The 23,516-nt window shown below is 37.0% G+C and overlaps 1 long non-coding RNA gene across 1 annotated transcript; it reads left to right on the top strand.

Moving 5' to 3' along the window:
- Nucleotides 1-21,671: 21,671 nt before the first annotated feature.
- On the top strand, nt 21,672-23,065 carry LOC146886934 (uncharacterized). The gene is made up of 3 exons (XR_014994211.1): nt 21,672-21,884; nt 21,969-22,026; nt 22,351-23,065. It is a non-coding gene; the product is annotated as an uncharacterized LOC146886934 (long non-coding RNA).
- The last annotated feature ends 451 nt before the right edge of the window (nt 23,066-23,516 follow it).

Here is a 23,516-nt window from a genome sequence, read left to right as displayed (position 1 = left end):
TAAAAAATACCCATACTCAAGATAAAAATAAAATAATACTAGAAAAGATTAACAATAAAAAAAAAAAGATAAGCAAATATAGCTTTGTAAACAAAATTTTAGAGCGCACGCACATAAAGTAACAGTCAACACAAAAATGAAATCATACTAGAAAAGATGAACACAAAAAATATGAATAAATACAACCTTTTAAAAATATTTTTTACACATATTTAAATTTTTATTATACAATGATTACAATTTTTCATATGCTTTATTTTCACTTTTTAGCTAAAATTAAAAGACAAAAACCTTTTTGCAAAAATAAAATGAATAAATGAGTTTCTGTTCTTTTTGCACTTCTTAGACCAAGGCGACGCTAACTGCTTCATTTGAGATCGACATGTATGTTAGTGTGATATGACTCTAGATAGGAAGGGGGTGAATAGATCTTGTATACAAATTCAAATAATTTCGGTGCTCACAAGATAATCAAAGTAAAAGCGTAAGGAGAGAAAAACACAAAGGATTTCTACTAGTTCTCTGCATCACTAAGGTTACGTCAAATCTCTTAAGCAACTTAGTTAAGATATTTCACTAATTAACTCTCTTGACTAGAAATGAGTATATGGTAAGATCCTTATCGAAAATATGACAATCTTTTCTGAATTTGAATATCTTCTATAAAGAAACAATCAAAATAAGAATAAAGAACACAGAACTAGAGAGAGATGGAATGCGCCACAATCTAGCAGATTCATAAGAAAATGAAGATTTGCCACAAAGAGAACCCTCTTTGATAAGAATTCAAACAAAAGGATAGACGCCACAATCAAAGATTGATAAGTCTAAAGAAGGTTTCGCCACAAAGATCCATGTCTTTGATAAGAGCCAATTAATATTTATGCTACAAAGAATCAAGTCCTTGATAAGTCAAGAAAGATTCGCCACAAAGATCCTCGTCTTTGATAAAAACCTTAAGTCCTAAGCCAAGAATACATAATGCTATATGCTTTCCTTTTCCTTTTCTCTCATTTCGTTCTCTTCTTTCTCTTTCTTTGTTTGCTCTCTTTTCTTTCTCGTCTTTCTCTCTCATTTCTTTCTCTTCTCTTTCTCTCTTTTATTTCTCTTGTTTCTTTCTATTCTCTCTCTCTCTCTCTCTTTTGTTTCTCTTATTTTCTTTCTCTTCTTTGTCTCTTTCGTCTTTTTCTCTTATTTCTTTTTCTTCCTTTTCTTTAAGTGCATTTTTCTCTTGTATAAGTCGTCTTTTTGTAATAAGGAGATACAAAACTCTCCCTCATAACTACCTTCAATAGTTCCTATGAAGGAATTGGCAATCTCCTTGTTCTAATTATATCTATGTTGACTCACTAATTCTTAGTGAGGCCTTCAAACTCTACTGTGACCATCAAGACTTTATCTTCATTCTCATTATCATAAGAAATAAAATATGATCAAGCTTCATCTCCTAGGCTAGATAAGCCTCAATATCATTGGTTCCTTTGAATGTTGGAATCTTGACCTTTTTCAACACTGTATAAAATAAAATAAAAATAATAATAAGTTGGATCATTTACATAATTAAATTTAATTATTTAAATTATTCTTTAAGAGAGTACAATATAACTAACAAGTTACAACTTCACTTTGTGAAGGATTTACAATAAGTGTGATAAGTCCCTTATCTATAGAGTTTTTCTTAGCTATTTATGCTATTTTGGAGAGGTCTAAGTTGTTAACTAAGAGTAATTATCTTAGAATTAGTTTAGTTAGGTTTTTAGTCCAGTTTTACTAAAATAGCTTAATTAGGTCTTTTTAAGTACGTTTTTAGTGCAAGTCCTAGAAGTACTCTTAGGATGGTCTAGTGATACATGGTTTCACATACATGGTAGATAGATAGATAGGTTTATAGCATCTTAGTTGAGATAAATAGACTTAGGAGTAATTATAAGAATAAAGTATGTGGTCTAGTTTAAGAGTCATTAGGAAAAATCTTAGTGTGACTAACATTAATTTTGAGCTTTGTGAGTATAACGCAAATAAAAGGTTCAAAGATAACATTAAGGTGATCATTGAAAGCCATTGGAGAATCTAAAATAGCCAAGATTCATTGAAATGGTGTAGAGTTAACTTTTTGCAGAGAGTTGACTCAAAGTTTACTATTCGAATTCAACATCCAATTAACATGGCATCTGTGTGAAAAACTTAAGGGCACTCTAATTTCCTGCTTATCATATTCTAATCTTGATTCTAGTAGGTACAAAATTGAGTAATTCGGGTAATAGAAGTATATTAGGAGTAGATTGCATATAGACTTAGAGTATTGAGTGATTTACATTTTCACAAACAACTTACATGCATTTTAGTTCTCGTAGTATTTTCATTAAACATTTTGCATACATGCATTTCTATACCATTTTCAGTCAGTTTTACCACTTGCTATAGTGTATTTTAGATAAATTTCCTCCATTTCATGAAACTTACTCAAGAATCATTTGAAGTTAAGTTACCTTTCCTAGGATTGATCCTTGGTTAATCACTACACCACCTTAGTTAGTGAGGAAATCAAGTTTTAATTAAATTATGTGCGACAAAAGGTTTATCAATGTGTTCGCTCAACCCAATTTATGTTGCTGATTAAGTATGTGTAATGTTTTTGATGATGTCCATAAAGAAAAATAATAGCATGAGAATGATTGTAATTAAAAGAAGACATAAATATATGTATGTGATAAACAAAAAATGTTGATCTGTTGTCTTGATAGTCGACTAGGCTAATAATCTAATTAACTAGGTTAGTTCTGGAACTTGGATTTGGGCCCTGTCATAATGTAGTCAACTAGCAAACTAATCTAATTGACTAGACTTGTCCTGATAGTAGCTGTTAGATAAAAATAGATCCCTACACCTTCTGAAAGCAATGTTTTTCAACCAAAAAGAAAGAAGAAAGAGTGTGGAATATCTTCTTGGAGCAAATTCTGCAACAAGGGCTTAAATGTTCATCAAGAATGATCATCAAGAATCAAATGAAGAGGGTGTAATATTGACATCAAAGTTGTGTACTAAATCAGGTGTTATTATTCCATTATTGTCACTGTCTTTGTATTAGTTTCTTGAATATGAATTTCTATGTGTTATCACTGTGATTGTGGTAATTGTGTGTAATTGCTTGGAGCATTATAGTTTGCACATTTCTTGAGGGGGTGTTGTCAAGAAAGTGTGGTTTTAGAGTTTAGGAATTGCATAGGTGTTTCTTGTATTCCTTCTCTTATTGATATAGTTAAATTTATAGTGAGGAAAACTAGAGACTGGATGTAGATTCATTTGAATCGAACTAGTATAAATCTTGTTGTCTCTTGTGCTCTCTTTCATTCTCTTTTAATTTTTGTTAGGTTTAAAGGTTGAACAATATGCATTCTTAAACTCCTTTTGTCAATTGGTTAAAGATTTCATAAAAACTATTTTTCAAGTGTAAGAACAAATAAAAAATTTGAAAAACAAATTCACCCTCCTATCTTGGTTGTGAAATATTGGTGTATCAAAACTAACAATTTCTCATTATACACTATGGATATGACAATTTCATAGCTTCAACCCAATTTCTAACACTTTTGAAGGATCCATCAAATACACAATAGTTCTAATACACACCACCATAATTTTCTTTACGGTAGTTGAATGACACCAATTCAATATAGTACTCATGTTACAATTTGGACAACCTCCACAAAATTAGCATGTGGGGACATCTAGACAAAAACTAGCTAACAAAGCATGCAAACTGAATCAATATATGAAACACCTATATTAAACTATATTATTTGATTATCCAATGTACAAAACTTTATTCCACACTCATGAGTACATAGAAGAGTACATAGAATGGTACACGGTCAATTTCATATATTTCTTACCAATGCCTTAACTATTGCAAGACTAACAAACACAAAAAATTTCTTACCACATTATGAACTAGAAACTCTTTTAACCCTTCAGACAAGGAACCTTGTTGACATTCCTTCATAACTAAAAAAATTATGACATGTTCACCGCAACTTACTATGAATATGGATGATAGAAGACACTTATTTGCATGAGTTCAAATAATTCATTCTCTAATTTGTTTGTAGCGGATCTTATAACACCACATTCTGTTAGGTCTATAGAGGAAGGGGTATCATTGGGGAGAAACAAACACCAAAAAGAGACCTGAGCCCAACCACATAAGGCACTGACACCACTCTCAACCCAAAACCTTAAGGCAATGGGTTTATGGGTCTTTATTCTTATATAGTACTCTACTTTCTCATTTTTGGTCAATGTGGGACTTAGACTCACACTTGGATTCCTAACAATCTCCGCCTCAAGGGTGAGTCCCTTCAACCACATTAGTACACTCCTCCTCCAGCGGAAGCATTCCCAACTACGAGTACTCCTTTTTCTGCCCTTTTCTGTACTGCCGTTTTTCTTAACGGGACACGCTTACCTAGAACCCTTACTTGGGACCCTTGCCAGGAAGACTTTCGATACTAGGACCATACTGCACTCGTCTAAGCCGGTTTTAACCATCGACTCTGATACCACTTGTTAGGTCTATAGAGGAGGGGGTATCACTGGGGAGAAACAAACACCAATGAGACCTTAGCCCAACCGCATAAGGCACTGACACCACTCTCAACCCAAAACCTTAAGGCAATGGGTTTATGGGTCTTTATTCTTATATAGTGCTCTACTTTCTTATTTCTGGTCAATGTAGGACTTAGACTCACACTTGGATTCCTAACACATTCAACCAACACTTACTTATAATTTATGTATCCAACACACTTCACTAGTTAAATCCACAATTTTTCGTTCCAAATCAATTTTCACAAAATGAAACTATGATATTTAATTCAATTTCCAACCATAACTATAACTATCACGATTACCACAATTAAATCCACCGTATAATAGACGTTGATATCAGTAATGAATTAATAACCATTACGAAAAGTAAGATTCTATAAAAAAATCTTAAAGTTATAATTCACGAAATTTTCGATATTATTAATCAATTTAAATTAAAAACGTTCAAATATTTTATCCACACGAGTTAAATTAACATTAACTTTTAAGTTTTAAATTAATCCTTAATTTTAACTATCAACACAATTTTATATCATATTTTAAATCATCATCTTTTTTAATTCATGGTAAGAAAATTGTTAAATAATTTAATTCATCTGAAATATTTTACATTCATTATATTTTTGTAGTGTTATTATGAATATTTATTAATTTTAATTTAATTATTAAATACACAAAAATATATGTATCAGAATATACTTTATACTTTTACTCATTTTATACTTCCCATTCCATTTTTGTTTAAAGAAGTATTGCATTTCAAATTTATATGAATAATAATAATAATAATAATAATAATAATAATAATAATAATAATAATAATAATAATAATAATAATTTTAAGGCCCATTAAATTCGTATTCCTTTTCTACCCTAAATTAAAAAGGTTGCCCCAAACTAATGGGCCAAAGGGCTGGCCCAAAGTGGAAAACCAGATCTAATGTGCCCTAACCCTAATCACTATGCTCATTTTCGTAAAACACAACTCCTTGCCTCCTAGAGCAGCCGCACTTTCTGCTAGGGTTTTGCATCCTCTTTCTCGTCGAGCTAGAAGGACCCCATTGAATCAAGTAAGTTAGCCTCTCAACTGTTTCCTCCTATCTTATCCTTACTGTCTTGGTCTCAACTGAAGTTCCTTGCTAATAATCCAGTTTCCCCTCTGTTCCACGTGCCTACAGTTCACGGAGCTAATCTCGGAGCTGTTGTTCTCGCTAGTTGTGGGTTTACGAGTCTTGTGCTAGCTTGTTTCCAGGTAAGGGAAGCTAGAACCCTCTTGTTTGGTGCAGTGGCTGTTCTTTTGCTTGTATTTCGTGATGTTTGAGCTTATATGTTGCTATGGATGTATGGTATGATTGGCATTATTGTTTGGGATGTGGAGATGTGATTGTACAGGGAAACAGTGATGAGAAACGCGTGTTCTCGCTCAAGCGGGCATGTCTCGCCTAGGCGAGATTTGCAGAACAGGCCAGATTCACACTCGAGCTCTCGCTTAGGCGGAGAGCTCTCGTTTGAGCGAGACATCTCGCTCAAGCGAGAGAGGCTCGCCTAAGTGAGAACGCGTGAGGACTTTGGCTCGTCACTGCAGTTTTCAGCCCAGGCGAGGGATCTTATTTTTTAGCAAGGAGACGACTCGCTCAGGCGAGGAGGGGCTCGCCTAAGCAAGAATTCGCGTTCCAGCAACCCCCCATTATTGGTCATCTTGCCCAAGCAAGGACCTGCCACCTGAGCGAAAGAGCCCTTTCGCCTGAGCGAGGGTTCCTAGCCTAAGCGAGGCTGATGCTTGAATTGGTGCGATGTTTGTTGTATTTTATATATTGACTGGTTTAGGGCTTAGGTGAAAGGAGCTCGCGTGGGCGAGAATCCCTCTCGCCTGAGCGAGACCTCTTGGCCTGAGCGAGAGTTGGGCGAGATGATGCTTGGATACTGTTTCCATCTTTGTTTTTGAGGTGTTTAATATATGTTTTGTTGGATTGCTATGCTAAAATATGAAATGAGTGAATATGCTTGAGTAAGAGGATGTATGAGTTGTGGATGGTGGACTTAAATGATTCTTTGCATGAAATGAACATGAAGTGGTTGGTTATTGAAGTGACATGGTATTGATATGAGACACAATTCTATATTCATGGTTTGGGAAGGATGATTTGGTATGGATTCAACAGTGGATATGGTTAAGGATTTGGTTGTACAAGTTGGCATGAGAATTATGTGCATGATAAATATTACTTGATTGATTGAGTATGATTGGTCTGTGGTCAGTGCATAATCCCATGAGCCTCTAGGTGAGACCTCATGGTCGTGCTTCAATGGTCGGGACGTAATTCCATGACCCGATACCAATCACCTGATAGCTAAGATCTCGAGGAAACTAGATTTGGTCAGAAGGATGATAACCTAGTCTGTCAAGCTTTCAGAGTTCAGTCTCAAGTACGAACCTCGAGGATCGATAAAAGGCCAACACTTGACAGATTTGCCAGTGGAGTTGCAAGTGAACGAGGGATAAAAAGAGGAGGAATGGACATTATTCGTGGATGACTCATCAAACAAAAGGGGCGGCGAAACGGGCATAGTCTTGGAAGGTCCAAATGGTTTGGTGGTAGAACTGTGTGATCATGAATGAGTTAAGTATGCAAGAACTGTGTGATCTTTGGTATGAAAATGATGTGTTAGATATGATCTTGGCTATGATCTAATCGAGATGGTTGGTAACAAAGTGGCTTGGCATTGATATGAGATGGAGTTCCATATTCATGGTTCAAGAATAATGGGTTAGTATGGATTCACTGGGAATATTTATGAGGTGGATTGTGAGGCACTGATATGTGTTATATGTATGTATATGTATGTGCATATGAACCCTTCTTGATTGATTGAGTATGACTATTCCGTGTTAGTACGTAATTCCTTTGAATCTCTAGGTGAGATTTTCAGGGTCGTGCTTCAGTGTTCGGGACGTAATTCCATGCCCCTGTTAGTGGGTGTCCATGGTGGTGCCCCATCTATATAACTTGGTAAGGATTCAAGGTAAGGATTGCATCCTGACACTCTAAGGAGTCAGTTAGTCTCACTTAGAGTGGACTGACTCCTGTGGTGTATCGCTGTTGTTAGGCGATCAAATTACCACTACTTAACTTTAGCAACTTCAGTATTGCCAAGTTAGTAGTGAACAAAATAGTTAGGGTTAAGATAACCATGAGTCGTCTCACAACGAATACGGAATTGATCTCAAATATTTGATTCTTAAAAATGCAATTAAAACTAGCAATTATAAAAATAGAGGGTTTTGATATGCAAAGAAAATGACACGGAAGATTGTAAACACAGTAATAATAAATAGGTCAATTCCACTGCTTTTTCTAAATAAGATTCTTCATTGGTTATCTAGAGATTATTGTTAAATTAATTATTGTTGTTGATTTACAAATCAATCAATGTAAAGACTCAATTCATTTGTTGGCATTCTCATTTTTAATCAAAGTAAAGTCTCAATTAAAAGTGAGAATTGTTAGATTGTCCATAGTAAATTCAATCAAAGTACAATCTCAATTAATTTTACTATGCCTAATCAAGTCTATTCCTTTGTTTCTTCACCAAATAGAAAACTTAATTAATCAAAGTAAAGTCTTGACTAATTTTAGTTAAAGTAATTACCTCTAATCAAATTAAAGTCTCAATTATTGGCAAAAACTTATTTAATCAAATGAAAGTTTCTAAATAAAATCAAAGTAAAGTCTCAATTTAATTTAAAAACCTTTTAACTCATATGATTAGCATGTATGTAGATTTAAAATCATTATTTTATATTCGATTAAGAAGCAAAGGACATAGATAAACAAAAACCACAACAATAATCAAAATAACAAACACATGAATTCATCTAACCTCAGAATCCAGTTAAGAAATTACAGTGGAATCAACCCTTAAAGCTTAGCCCTCCATGGCTTTGATAAAATACATGATGATATGAAGGAAACAAAATAAAAGAAATAATGAGAGATGTGATGGATGACGGTGTTTGCCAAAACCAGAGAGTTCTAAGTGTCTGAGTTCCCCCATTTTTGCTCCCTTAAGTCTCTTTCTATAGGCTTCCACTAGACTTTGGGCTTTATCTGTCAGTTGCTAAAATCTTTTATTTTTATTTAATTAATTAGCAACTTAATTCCTGTTTAATTTCCAATTTTGCCCCTATTATTTAACCATTTTTGCAGTTTTGACCAGAGTTGACCAGTTGACCAGTTGGACTGTCCAATAGCAGGCTGACACGTGGCAGAGTGCACTCTCTTTCCAAACTAGGGTTTCTGCCTCCATGGTTTCTAATTTGGCTGCGCGGCCGTGACTAGTTTTCTTCTCCGACAAAGGCGTGGTGGTCGGATTCGCTAGCATGGTGGTTCGCGTTGCTGCTGCAGATGGTGCGGTCTGGATTCTGGTTGCTCTCCGTGCTAACGATGATGCGATGCAGGTTTGCGTTGGTGGAAGGCGCAACGAATTCTGATTCGCGTTCTCCTCTCTGCCATGGATGTGTGGTGCAGGAACGTGGCGGAGTTGCGGTGGTGATGGACGTTGTTGTGTGCTTGCGAGAAGATGGTGTTGCGGTGGCTGCTGCTGCTGAACGCGGGTGCACGGGGGAACTATGCGTCTCGCTGCTTGATGGTTCGCGTTCACGAACTGTGGTGGAGCGCAGGCGGTGGTTGCTGTTCTGGCTGGCGGTGTGCGACGGATCTGTTGGTGTTGCGCGATGGTGCAGAAGCTGTAATGGAGGTTGCAGGCTGCAGCTTCCATGGTGGCCTGAAGTGGTGCGCAGGTTCGCGTCGCGGTGGTCGGAGGAACAGGTGTCGGAGATGGTGTGAAATTGCTGCAGGTTGGTGGTGCGTCGCGGTGGCCAGCGAGATTGGCGGCGGCGGCTGCCATGGTTATGGAAGGAGAGGAGAAAATTAGGGTTAGGGTTTCATTTTGAGAGATGATGACGTGGCAAGATTTGATTGGTCAATTTGGTGAGTGGAGGATTATGACACGTGTCAGCTTATGGTTGGCCTGATTTGAAAGGTGGGGATTGCCACATGGCATAATCTGGTTGAGTGGAGTTTAGTGGTAGGAGGGGTGCAACTTAGTAAAAACTGGGGGTGCAAAACAGGTTTTTGGTGGTCCACTTTAGAAAGAGTGTGCAAATAAAATCTGGGGGTGCATTTAGCTCCTGATTTATTCTTTTCTAGAATTTCTTGATTTTGGACTTATTTTGTAACTTTGAATATTTTAAATCCACACTATTAATGACCACAAAAAAATTTCAGCTGCATTAACAAACGTTAGAATATCCAATAATATTTTATGCAACTAAAATCAATTTTTACGCCATTTTTACCAAACGTACTCAATAAATCCAATAATCACAAATCCTAATTAAATCAATCTTTAAGCACAGAAAATTCAATTAAATCCCCAAATTTAAATATTGAATGGGGGAAAAAATTTGAACTCATCAAAGTAGCAGGAGGCCTGAAACCCATTAAGGGCTAACCTTGTGTGTGAGAGAATTGATTCATTGTAACATTTGTAACACATAGCTTGGGGGTGAGTCGAGTCGAGTCTTAGTGTATTGTTTGGAAGGTCATAACATGTTTCGGTGATGTATGCATTTAGGGCTAAGGCTCGTGTATTGCTTTCTCTGGGAATTTGTTTAAGTCATTATCACTCTCTTACTTTACTTTGTACCTGGCATCGTGGTGTGCCTCTTTTATTCGTCCTTCAAGTATTTGAGATATTTGTAGCAGTGACGTTATACTCTATTATTCTCACTTCTTATATTATACTATGTGACATATCCTTTATTTAGCTTTATTAAATAAATGGGGTGTTACAATAATAATAATAATAATAATACAACTTTACCCTTTTCTTTTGTCTTTTGTTCCTGTAGAGAACAAATAAGAGATGTCAGACACGAATATCACTTTACCTCAATCCGCAATCTCTCTAATAAGCTTTCTTCCGGCTTGTATATGCTCTCTATTGATGTTCCGACTTGGATCGATTTGGACCCGGGAGGGGTTACCTACGGAGGAGACTCCGATGCTCAAGTCAGTAAAGAATTCTTCGAAAGTTAAATCTCGTGATTAAGGGATTAATGAATGCGTACCTTTAATTCGTGGGGTCCATGCATATTTATAGCTTATTAATTATGTCTGGCAACATCATGGGCTGGGCTTTTGATTGGGCCGCAAATGGGCCTGGGCCAAGCCTAGGGCCCACAGTTTTGTTATTGTGGGCCCCAAGGTCCTGGTTGGTAGTGTTTAGGTTTATAAAGTTCTCGTTCGATTTTCTTAAGTTAGCGACTTAGGCTGCTTACTATTGATTGTTCGACATACATGATGATCGTTTGCGTCCTTGAGGGGCTGTGTAGGTGGATCTCATGGTTGTAGTCAGGTTAGGCCGCCTAGGTGTAGTATACCAGTCCCCCAGCCTGTGCCGATGTATCTATAGTGGCAAACAATGATAAGTGTTAGTGTGTTTTATTAGGCCGCCTAGGGGTAGTACCCCAGTCCCCTAGCCTTTAAGTGTGATGAACAATGTTAAGGCTTGGAATCTGAATAGGTTCGTGGGAGGTGAAGGGGTGGCAAATGTCAGAGATCTAGTCAGAGGGGTTTGCACCGTCATTTTGATGTTCGTGACTTTTCGTGTGCATTGTGATGTTTCATTTAAGCGTTGTTTCTGGCGGGAAAAGTTGAAACGTTTGAGATGATGATTATAAATATAAGTGCATGAGAAAATAAGAATTTCACTTTGGTTCATTTGCAAGAATTTGGGGGGAGCTGTGAGATCGTGTCCGATATCTTCGTTATTTCCACCGTCTTCCTAAAAAAGAATAGGTATGTCTAGTAGTAGTGATAGCTTTTCCTTGTCGAGTCCGAGTAGTGAGTGGTCAAGGGGAGTGGAAGTAGTCAGTCAAATAATAGTGATAGGGAACAAATGGGAGATGTAGGGAGGATCCCGATGGAGACAACAGTTGAAGTTAGGGAAGATCTGCCAGAAGAGTTGGCAGAGAGCAATTGGTCGATGAAGGCGGGATACGAATGGGTTGCAGCGGATGTGCGAACACAATACTTCATATTCCTGTGGTCGCAAGCTAGACGTTCACACTTTTACACCAGCGATGGGAGTACTAAGTTTCCCTTCTTCTGGACCGGCAACCCTTAGAGGTATAAGGGAATGGAAAGGGAGGAGTTGTTGGTGGCCGACAAGGAGGTGATGGACGCGATGATGCTATTTAGTGATAAGATGTCCACTAAGGGCTTAGTTAGGGTTTATAATTCGGTTCATCCGATTATTGATATTGAAGGTATCTTTTTGTATTTCTGAGTATTGTACTGTGTTTGAGTTGACTAATGGACGTGCGTTGTTGTTTACAGGTCATATGGCACAGATGGGAAAAAAGAATCTAACACTGTTACAAACATTGCGAAAAGAGAAAACGGCAAGAGCTAAAGCCGTTGGGAACACTAAGGTTCCTAATTTGCAAGAGTCGTTGGTGGATGTGCATGTGCACAGGGGGACGAAGAGGAAGGCCGAGTTACCAGCTAGGCCTGAAAAAGGCAAAGACGTGAAGAAAGTGCGGGTCACTTTTGTTAGGGTCGGGGTTGTCTAGTGGCGGAAAAGGATCAGAGGTTAGCCTGATCAAGCTGCCAGAGACGGTTGTTCGGTGAGATATCAAAATCAATGTGCAGGAGACGCTGATCAACTCAATTGATATCATGGAACCTATTCCTCTAGTGAGGACTATGGTGGAGTTCAGTAGCAAGGCGCTAATATTGGGGTGTCGGGTTGATGAAGGATTGACCTCAACCAAGGATGGAGGCACGTGCTTAAGAAGACTAAGCATGTTAAGAAAGGAAGTTCACTAATCCTTCATCCCTTTCATTTATATTTGTTATTTTTGATTCCCTAAGTTGACTTAGTTGAATCAACTTTAGTTGACTTGTTGACCTTTGACTAGGTTTGACTTGTTGACTATAGTTAACTTGACTTAAGCCAACATGCTAATCTATGTTTATTTGCTTTGTAGGTTAATTAGGAGTAAGAAAGGAATGCTAGGTGGTGCATGGTGATTGGGGAGCATAAATGATGTGGATGAGAGAGTAAAGCAAAGGCATAAAGCATAAAGTAAAAGGCATAAAATAAGTGTACCTATGTACCTTTGGTCTCCTTTGTTTTTAGCACACTTTGGCCACTTTTTGGAGACATATGAGACACATTCTTTGTCTCCTTTTATGCTAGAACGAAATTAGCCTTGCACACACCATAGTTAGCTCTTTTGTCTCTCATTTTTTGTAACCTTATTTGACCTAGTTTCTAGAAGCTAGGGTTAGGTTTTTGTAGATGATGAAGGATTATCTTGTTTTATTTTAGAGTTATGAATATGGTGAAGTTGTTTAAGAAAGCTTTTTGAAAATTCCCACTGGACATTAAGATAGCAAGCTATCTAGATGTGAAGGTTCATTTCTCAAGCTCATGAAAGGAAGAAGAGAGTTGGATTCAAGCTTAAACTCACACGGCATTAACAACACTTAAAGAACCAAAATGAAAGAAGAAACATTAAAAATGGAAAGCATAGAAGATGAAGCATGGAAGAAGCACACCACTCATAGGGGGGATCTAAGCCAACCAAGCCCTAGAGATGAGTGATGGTGCCGCCACTTGCAAGCAGGATAAGGTAAAGGTGAGTTCACTTCTAGGATAAAGAGCTCACGAAAATTTAATGGTTGAAACACAATAGTTTAGAAACAAAATGATCAACCCTTTTACAAGACAAGGAGCACCCTTTAAATAGGAGTTCATAGGGGTCCTTTAGCAAATACAAAAACATGAAAAAGGATTAACTAGCAAACCCTAAACCTAATGTGAGAGTGAGTCTTGGCCAAGTGAAGGGAGATGATTGGTGGAGGCATTCCCATGAGGATTCTAGGTCAAAAGAGGAAGGAGACCAAGTGACCTTCTAAGGCATAAACCACAAAGGCAAAAGGAGACAAGGTACATGTCTACTTTTGCTTTTGCTTTATGCTTTTTGCTTTCCTCTCTCTTCCACTTCATCCAAGTGCTCCAATCACCAAGTGCCACCTAGCCATCCTCTACTTTCTCTTAATTACCTAGTAAACAAGACAAACAAGGATTAGCATGTTGGTTTAAGTTAATCTAATCTTGGTCAAAGGTCAACTTTGGATCAAAGTCAACAAGTCAACCAAAATAAGTTAACTAGAAACCAACTTAGGGAATTCAAACTAAAGTAATGCAAAACAAAGATAAAGGTGATGGAATAGAAGACTCCCCTCTAGACATGCTTCTAGTGATCCTTCTTGAGGGAGCTTCTAAGGAGGTGGTCACGCCTTCATTATCCTCCCCTTCTTGGAGAGAATTCGACCACGAATTCTGAAACCCTACATCAAAAAGAGAAAGGTCATAAACATTGAATAAGTTACTTATGTTGTAGCTTGGGGCTAAGTCTAACTGATAAGCATTGTTGTTAATTCTCCTAATGACTTGAAAGGGGCCATCCCCTCTAGGGAAGAGCTTAGACTTCCTTTGAGTAGGGAATCTTTCCTTTCTCAAGTGAAGCCAAACCCAATCTCCCTCATGGAAGATGACTTCCTTTCTTCCCTTATTACCATCCTCTTGTTGTTTCTTAACTCTCCTCTCAATGGTTTCCTTGACTTGTGAATGCAAGTCTTGGATGTACTTGGCTTTGGTCTCACCATCTTGGCAAGTCCATGCCTCATGATTGGGAAGGGGAAGGAGGTCTAAGGGAGTTAGGGGATTGAACCCATACACAACCTCAAAAGGGGAATGAGAAGTAGTGGAATGCACAACCCTATTGTAGGCAAACTCTATGTGGGGAAGAAGTTCCTCCCACTCTCTAATGTTTTGCACTATCATACATCTTAGCATTTGCCCTAGGGTTCTATTAACCACCTCGGTTTGGCCATCACTTTGGGGATGGCAAGTGGTGGAGAAAAGAACCTTGGTGCCAAGTTTACCCCACAAGGTTCTCCAAAAATGGCTTAGGAACTTGGAGTCCCTATCACTTACAATGGATCTAGGTAGGCCATGTAGTCTTACCACTTCCTTGAAAAAAAGATTTGCAATATAAGTTGCATCATCAATCTTATGGCAAGGAATGAAATGGGCCATCTTAGAGAACCTATCCACCACTACAAAAATGGAATCCCTACCTTTTTTGGTCCTTGGGAGGCCTAAGACAAAATCCATAGATATGTCAACCCAAGGTTTGGAAGGGATAGGCAAGGGAGTGTAAAGACCATAGGGTTGGACTCTAGACTTGGCTTTCATGCATGCTATGCAACTTTTGCAATACCTATCTACATGCTTCCTCATGTGAGGCCAATAGAAGTGTTCTTTCAAGACTTCCAAAGTCTTGTTTGGCCCAAAATGCCCCATTAATCCTCCCTCATGTGCCTCTCTAATGAGTGAGGCTCTTAAGGAACCTTGGGGAATGCAAAGTCTCTTACCCTTGAAAAGATATTGATTGAGAAGGTAAAAGTCTTTGTAAGCCCCTTGGTGGCACTCACTAAGAATGGAGGAGAAATCAACATCCCTTGGATACAATTCCTTAATATGATCAAAACTAAGAAATTTAGTTTCAAGAATTGAAAGGAGGGAATGCCTTCTTGAAAGTGCATCCGCCACAATGTTAGCCTTTCCTTGCTTATGTTTGATCACATATGGGAATTGCTTTAAGAACTTTACCCACCTAGCATGTCTCTTGTTTAACTTGGCTTGGCTTTTCAAAAATTTGAGTGACTCATGGTCACTATGTATCACAAACTCCTTTGAAAGAAGATAGTGTTGCCAAGTTTGCAAAGTTCTCACAAGAGCATAAAGCTCTTTGTCATAGGTGGAGTAGTTGATGTGACTCCCCTTGAGTTTCTCACTAAAATAGGCTATGGGGTGCCCTTCTTGGAGAAGCACGACCCCAATGCCTGCCTACATTGGATGCATCACACTCAATTTCAAAAGTTTTGGAGAAGTTAGGGAGGGCTAAGAGTGGTGCATTGATCAATTTTTGTTTTAAAGTTTCAAAAGCCTTTTCTTGATCTTTGCCCCACTTATAGACCACACCTTTCTTGACCAATTCATTGAGAGGGGCGGCTATGGTGCTAAAGTTTGGCATAAACCTCCTATAAAAACTAGCCAACCCATGGAAAGACCTAAGCTCACTTACATTCTTTGGGGGAGGCCAATCCTTGATGGCCATCACCTTTTCTTGGTCCACATGGACCCTATGTTGATTTATTTTGAAACCTAGGAAGATCACATGATCCATCCCAAACACACATTTCTCCATGTTAGCATACAAGGATGCCTTCCTTAAGGTCTCTAACACACTCCTTAAATGATGCAAGTGGTCATCTTGAGACATACTATAAATGAGAATGTCATCAAAGTACACCACAACAAACTTCCCTAAGAACTCTCTCAGAACATGGTGTATGAGTCTCATGAATGTACTAGGTGCATTGGTCAAGCCAAAAGGCATGACTAACCACTCATATAATCCAAACTTAGTCTTAAAAGAGGTTTTCCATTCATCACCTTCTTTGATTCTAATTTGATTGTACCCACTCTTCAAGTTTATTTTGGAAAATATGGTTGCACTATGTAACTCATCAATCAAATCATCTAATCTAGGAATAGGATGCCTATACTTGATGGTTATGTTGTTGATAGCCCTACAATCTATGCACATTCTCCATGTTCCATCCTTTTTGGGGACAAGAATCACGGGCATTGCACAAGGACTTATGCTATGTTGCACCCACCCCTTTTCTAACAACTCATTCACTTGTTTTTGAATTTCCTTGGCCTCCTCGGGACTAGTCCTGTAGGCTGGCCTATTAGGCAAAGATGAGCCTTGTATGAAATCAATTTGGTGTTCTATACCTCTTAGGGGTGGAAGACCCTTTGGAGGTTCTTGAAAAACATCTTTGAACTCATCTAAGACTAATGACAAGTCTAAGGGACATCTAGAGTGAGGGTTTTGGAAGGAGGGGGAAGATTCACTAGGATAAGCTAGAAAGATGGGTTTTTGGGCAAGCATTACCTTCTTCACCCCTTTGAGGGTGATCATGCTCTTCTTGGACTCATTGCCATGCCCTTGCGCATTCTCTTCTTTTCTTTTCTTTATCATTTGCAATTGGTCCTGATTAACTTCTCTTGGTGAAAAAGGTAGTAACGTGATCTTTTTGCCTTGGAAGCTAAAGGTAAATTTGTTGGCATGGCCATCATGAAAAGCTTTCCTATCAAATTGCCATGGCCTTCCTAATAAAATGTGGGTTGCTACCATGGGCACTAAGTCACATAATACCTCATCTTTGTAGTTTCCAATGGAGAAGTTAATAAGGACTTGTTTGTCCACTTTAATCTCACCTTCCTCACTAAGCCAAGAAAGCTTATAGGGCTTGGCATGAGGGATGGTTTTCAAGCCAAGCTTGTCCACAACCCTTGTGCTAGCCATATTAACACAACTTCCACTATCAATTATAAGGGAGCAAGTTTTGTTGTTGATTTGGCACCTTGAGTGAAAAATATTTTCTCTTTGGTTTTCTAATTCTTTAGGCACTTGGCCTAGCATGCGCCTAGCCACCAATAAACCTCCTTCATTAGGTTTGATTTCATCCTCACTTGAAGATTGGGAAGAAGTGTGGGAGGAAGAACTTTTAGGGAAGGGGGGAGAAGAATGTTCACTTTCAACCTCTCCTTTAGGGTTCAAGATCATGTTCCTTTTTGTTGGGCAATTTGAAGCAATGTGACCATAGTCCAAACACTTAAAACATTTTATGGAAGTAGTTCTTGAACCTTGGGAAGAGTTTGCACTTTCATGGGAGGTTCTAGACAAATTGGTCCTAGGTGGGTGGTCTTTGAAAGGAGGTTTCTTATCTTTTCTTTCTTTTCCTTTCCAAGTTCTAGATTAGTAGTCATTGTAAGGAGTACTCCTCTTGGCCTCTTGTTTCTTTTTCAATTGACTTTCAACTTTTAAGGCCAAGTGTAAACTTTTGTCAAGAGTAGAGTACTCATACAACTCAACTACATCTTGAACTTCTCTTCTGAGACCACTCACAAATCTAGCTACCTTTTCTTCTTCACTTTTAAATTGGAGTCCTACTTTGAGAAGCATGGACTCCATCATTTTAAAATATTCATTCACACACATGGACCCTTGTTGAAGCCTTTGGAGCTTCAAAAGAGTCTCCCTCCTATAGTAGGAAGGAACAAATCTAGCACGCATCAAAGTTTTAATGTCCATCCTCAAATTCTAAAACTACTAAGTCTACTTGCTCTTCATCACTAACTAAATGAATATTAAATATTTAGTCCACTTTTTGCTCCCATTCAATGTAGAGGTTTGGATCATTCTCCCCCTTGAACTTTGGAATCTTGATTGGTGGAGGTTGTCTTTTTGGGAGTTCATTGCGCCTTCCACCACCACCAAAAGGCCGCGGGTGGCTGTTTGGTTAATATTGTCCATACACAATTGATGCCACCATGTCATGGCATAATCCAAAAATCCTAAAACTACTAGATCAACTTGTGCTTGATCCTTTACATGATTTTCATTGAAAATTTGATCAACTTTAGCTTCCCAATCAAGGAAGATTTTGGGATCACTTCCTCCATAGAACTTAGGAATCTTTGGAGTTTGCTTCTCTTGTGATGGGTTGCGCCTAAAATGCCCTCTTTTCCTAGCCTCTCTTTCTTGCTCTTTAGCTTCAAGCCTTTGAATGTGCTCTTGGATTCTTAGGTCACTTTGCTCCTTGTCTTTTCTCAATTGTTCAAAGGCCTCTTTTCTAGACAACTCCAAATCCCGAAGCAATCTCATCAGTGTATTGTTTTTGTTTGGTGTAGGTGCATTTGATGAACTTGCCATGATTCCTACAACAAAAACACTCAAATCCGAGACAAAATAAATGGATTAGAGGTTAGACAACATGAAAACTGAGACCAAATCCAACCCAAAATGTAACCCAAGTGTTTAGATCACTCTTCCAAAGTAACAAGGCAAGGCTAGCACTCAAAATCCACCAAAGGAGTGAAGCAAACACTTTTAAAAACTTGTTCAAAACCTTTCAAATGCAATACAAGTGATTTGGCCACAACATCCCAAGAGTTTCAAGAAAAGAAAACTACTAAGACAAAACAAAGAACATCTAGTGACAAGCAAGAGAAGCACAGAAACAAGGAAAGCTAAACTCTAAAGAAGAAAAGTTTGAGAAAAAACTTTTAACAAGACTAAAACAAGAAAAACACATTTTAAAGACTATGGAATGCATTTGAACAAGCCAAGATTATACCTCAAATTATGCATACACCAAGAAAGATCATAACCAAGTTAAAGCATGGAACTAATTTGCCAATATCACCCAAAATCCAAGTATAAAATTTGGTAGCATAACACCTAGTAAAAATGGCCAAATGGATTCACCAAGCAACACATTAGCTCTCGGCCAAACTGTTTTTGGTCATGAAAATAATTTTTCTTTTCAAAACTAGGTACTTAAGATGATGACAAGGATATTTTAAGGTGTCTTGAACACTTAGTTCCCAAAAAAATTTAGGTCAACATCAATTTCAAGGAGCATACAACAACAAAAGGCATAGATCTCATGCAATAGCTCAAATACTTAGAAACAAGAACAAGAAAACTCAAAGAAGCATATGACAAGAGACTCAAGTAAACGTTAGACACATTTAAAGACTCAACATGACATACACAAAGACACAAACATGTAGCTATCATGCATTTAAACTCATGGATTTGAGGCTCAAAGACTAAGCATCAAAAGACAAGTTATCCAGCCACATTTAGGATCAAAAGAGTCACAAAACCGAAGCCAAAATTGCCACAACATAACCTGAAAATGTTGTTTTTCGTATTCTCGGCAGCTCTGACCTTTGCTCACTCATTTGATCATAACTCTCTCCACAGAACTCCAAATGCGTTAATTCTTTTTTTGTTGGAAACTAGACTCACAGAGCTTTCTTTTGATATAACGAACGTTACTTTTGGACCACGGAGCTAGCTGCAGTATTTTTTTCAAAAACGTACACGTTGCTGCCACCACTGTTTTTATGTGGATCATTCAAAGATAGCTACACAAAACAAGGTTAGAACATGAAAACACCATATTCAAGGACAACCAAAGCTCTAGATACCAAATGATGAAGGATTATCTTGTTTTATTTTAGAGTTATGAATATGGTGAAGTTGTTTAAGAAAACTTTTTGAAAATTCCCACTGGACATTAAGATAGCAAGCTATCTAGATGTGAAGGTTCATTTCTCAAGCTCATGAAAGGAAGAAGAGAGTTGGATTCAAGCTTAAACTCACACGGCATTAACAACACTTAAAGAACCAAAATGAAAGAAGAAACATTAAAAATGGAAAGCATAGAACATGAAGCATGGAAGAAGCACGCCACTCATAGGGGGGGATCTAAGCCAACCAAGCCCTAGAGATGAGTGATGGTGCGCCGCCACTTGCAAGCAAGATAAGGCAAAGGTGAGTTCACTTCTAGGAAGGAGAGCTCACGAAAATTTAATGGTTGAAACACAATAGTTTAGAAACAAAATGATCAACCCTTTTACAAGACAAGGAGCACCCTTTCAATAGGAGTTCATAGGGGTCCTTTAGCAAATACAAAAACATGAAAAAGGATTAACTAGCAAACCCTAAACCTAATGTGAGAGTGAGTCTTGGCCAAGTGAAGGGAGATGATTGGTGGAGGCATTCCCATGAGGATTCTAGGCCAAAAGAGGAAGGAGACCAAGTGACCTTCTAAGGCATCTAATACTATATACAATTGGGAACTAACAAAAGGCAAGTTTTTCAATTGAATAATATATCTGACCTACTTCTCAATTCAAATTTTTATCTACAAAAGGTAAAAACGCTGATGTGTCAATCTCTCAGCATTTTGAAGTATGAAAAAAAAATGGAAAAGAAATTGAAAACCGAAACTTTTAATTAAAACTTCTTTCTCTCTCTTCCTCAGTCTTCTCACCTACCTCTTTCTCAATTCTTTCTCTCTCTTTCTCATTCTCTCTGCGGCCGCCTTCTTTCTTCTTTCTCTCTCTTTCTCATTCTCTCTGGCACCGCCTTCTCACTTCTTTCTCTCTCTCTGTCTCTATTTCTCTGCGTTCATCATAGTTTCTCTGCTTTTCTTAGCTTCTTCTCTAACATCTTCTTCTGTTCATCTTCTTCTTTTCATCGAGTTGTTATTAAATCGCAAAAAAAATGACTATGGACATGGTTTATATTTTCTTCTTATATTTTGTGAGATCTAACTTTTTCATGCGTTTTTTTACAGGTTTTAACCCAGAAGTCGAATTTATTTTGAGTTTTCTCAACCGAACAACTCATCTTCTTCTTATATTTTCTGATATCTAACTTTTTGATGCATTTTTTTACAGGTTTAAAACCAGAAGTCGATTTTATTTAGAGTTTTCTCAACCGAACAACTCATTTCTTCTTATTTTTTGTAAGATCTATCTTTTTCATTCGTTTTTTCAGAGGTTTAAACCCAGAAGTCGTATTTATTTTGATTTTTCTCAAGCAAGCATCTCATTTTCTTCTTATATTTTGTCAGATCTAACTTTTTCATGTGTTTTTTTACAGGTAAGAACCTAGAAGTCGATTTTATTTTGAGTTTCTCAAGCGAACAACTCATTTTCTTCTTATATTTTGTCAAATCTAACTTTTTCATGCGCTTTTTTACAGGTAAGAACACAGAAGTCAATTTTATTTTGAGTTTTCTAAAGCAAACAACTCATTTTCTTCTTATTTTTTGTCAAATCTATCTTTTTCATGCGTTTTTTTACAGGTTTAAACCCAGAAGTCGTTTTTATTTTGAGTTTTCTCAAGCGAACATCTATTTTTTCTTCTTATATTTTGTCAGATCTAACTTTTTCATGCGTTTTTTTACAGGTTTAAACCCAGAAGTCGATTTTATTTTGAGTTTTCTCAACCGAACAACTCATTTTCTTCTTATATTTTGTCAGATCTAACTATTTGTTTTGTTTTTGTATAGGACTAATATGGTTCACTGCGACATATGGTTTTACTACGCAGATTTCGTTTTCATTTTGACCTTTCTCAAGCGAACAACTCATATTCTTCTTTTATTTTCTCAGATCTAACTATTTTTTTCCGATGATGGTATTTTCTAGGGTTGCTACATGTCCAATATGGTTCACTACGACAGATTTAACATCAGGTTTATAAAAACTTTTTATCTAACTATTTTTGGCGTTTATGTACTTTGATCTAACTATTTCTTATATTTTTCTTCTGTTTACAGGCTTCAAATCAAGATTTCAAACTGATTCAAGAGTCTTTTTCGCTGTACAACTTAACTGGTAAGTAATTTGTATCAAAATCTACCTTTTTATTTACCAATTTATCTGTATTTTTCCACCTTTTACAAGCAACACGTTCATCTGCTTCATTTTTCTACCTTCAACTCTCTTGGTGTCATTTTTTTTTTCTTTCATGGTATTTTTTTAATAATGCATTCTATCAGCAGATCTCTTTATTGTTACCCGATTTACATTTTTATTTGGACATTTTTCAAAGAGTTCATCATACACTATATTTTTTCAAAGTTCTACACCAAAAAGAGTTAATCTAACTATTTTTTCCGTTTATCTACCTTGATCTAACTGTTTTTCTACTGGATACAGGCTTCAAATCAAGATTTCAAAGTCATGCACGAGTCTTTTTCGCTGTACAACTTAACTGGTAAGTAATTTGTATCAAAATACCTTTTTCTTTACCAATTTATCTGTATTTTTCCACCTTTTACAAGCAAACCCTTCATCTTCTTCATTTTTCTACCTTAAACTCTGTTTGTGTCATTTTTTTCGTTAATGGTATTTTTTTAATAATGCACTGTATCACCAAATCTCTTTATTTTTACCCAATTTTTGTTTTTATTCGGACATTTTTCAAAGAGTTCTTCACATTTTTCCAATCACCGTTTACTCCATCAAAACCATTTCGTTTACAAAACGTTTTGTATTCCAAACCCTTCAAATACTGCTTCGAATTTTTTTCCAAATCAACCTGTCAATCAGTATTCAAACGCATTAAATTTCGCACTGCTCGAGATAATGATGAATAAACTGCTCCATCATCTGCCACTGCTCCATCATCTGCCACACGTTATAATTATTAAACTTTATTCTATTCCAATATTAAATACCCCTTCCTGAAAAAAATCAACATTAGTAAATTACATTAAATAATTCTTCTTATACTTTTACGACGCTTCATAATTCTTTTTTTTAATGTATTATTTTTTAATTCGTATTTATTAACCTGTGCTTTTACCAGTTCAAACTGTCCAGAATGTACGGATACTTCCAACAGCTATGACTTCTCCTATTCTTTTTATATATATATATATTCCCTATGTTTACCAATTCAAAGTCACACATCTGATTTTTCTATTGTTACCCATTTTCTTCTCTTACAATTTTACTTCATCACCAACCTATTCTCCTGCAATGGAATCCATGCCCACACCACAATCCATACTTTCTTCAGAAATGGTTGGCAAATTCATTTCTATGTTTTTGAAAGACCAGGTATATTTTTTATTCAAACTCATTTATTTTTGTTATTTATATTTATTTATTTCTTTATTCTTAACTTGCTAATATTTTAAGGACTTTGGACACGTCGACCGAGTGTTCATAATACGCTATTGGAAGGACCTTGCTGCTAAATGGATTGTTGTTGATTACCAAAGTAATGTTCACCATGTTACTTACAACATGGATATTCACACTCCAATGATTACCCAAGACTAGAACCAACTAAGATCTTTCTATGGAGATCATCAACT

Source organism: Vigna unguiculata, chromosome 4 (genome assembly GCF_037176805.1).
Source record: "Vigna unguiculata cultivar grain cowpea cultivar isolate G323 ecotype 2 chromosome 4, ASM3717680v1, whole genome shotgun sequence".
Lineage (NCBI taxonomy): Eukaryota > Viridiplantae > Streptophyta > Magnoliopsida > Fabales > Fabaceae > Vigna > Vigna unguiculata.
This window is presented reverse-complemented; position numbering and strand designations above follow the sequence as displayed.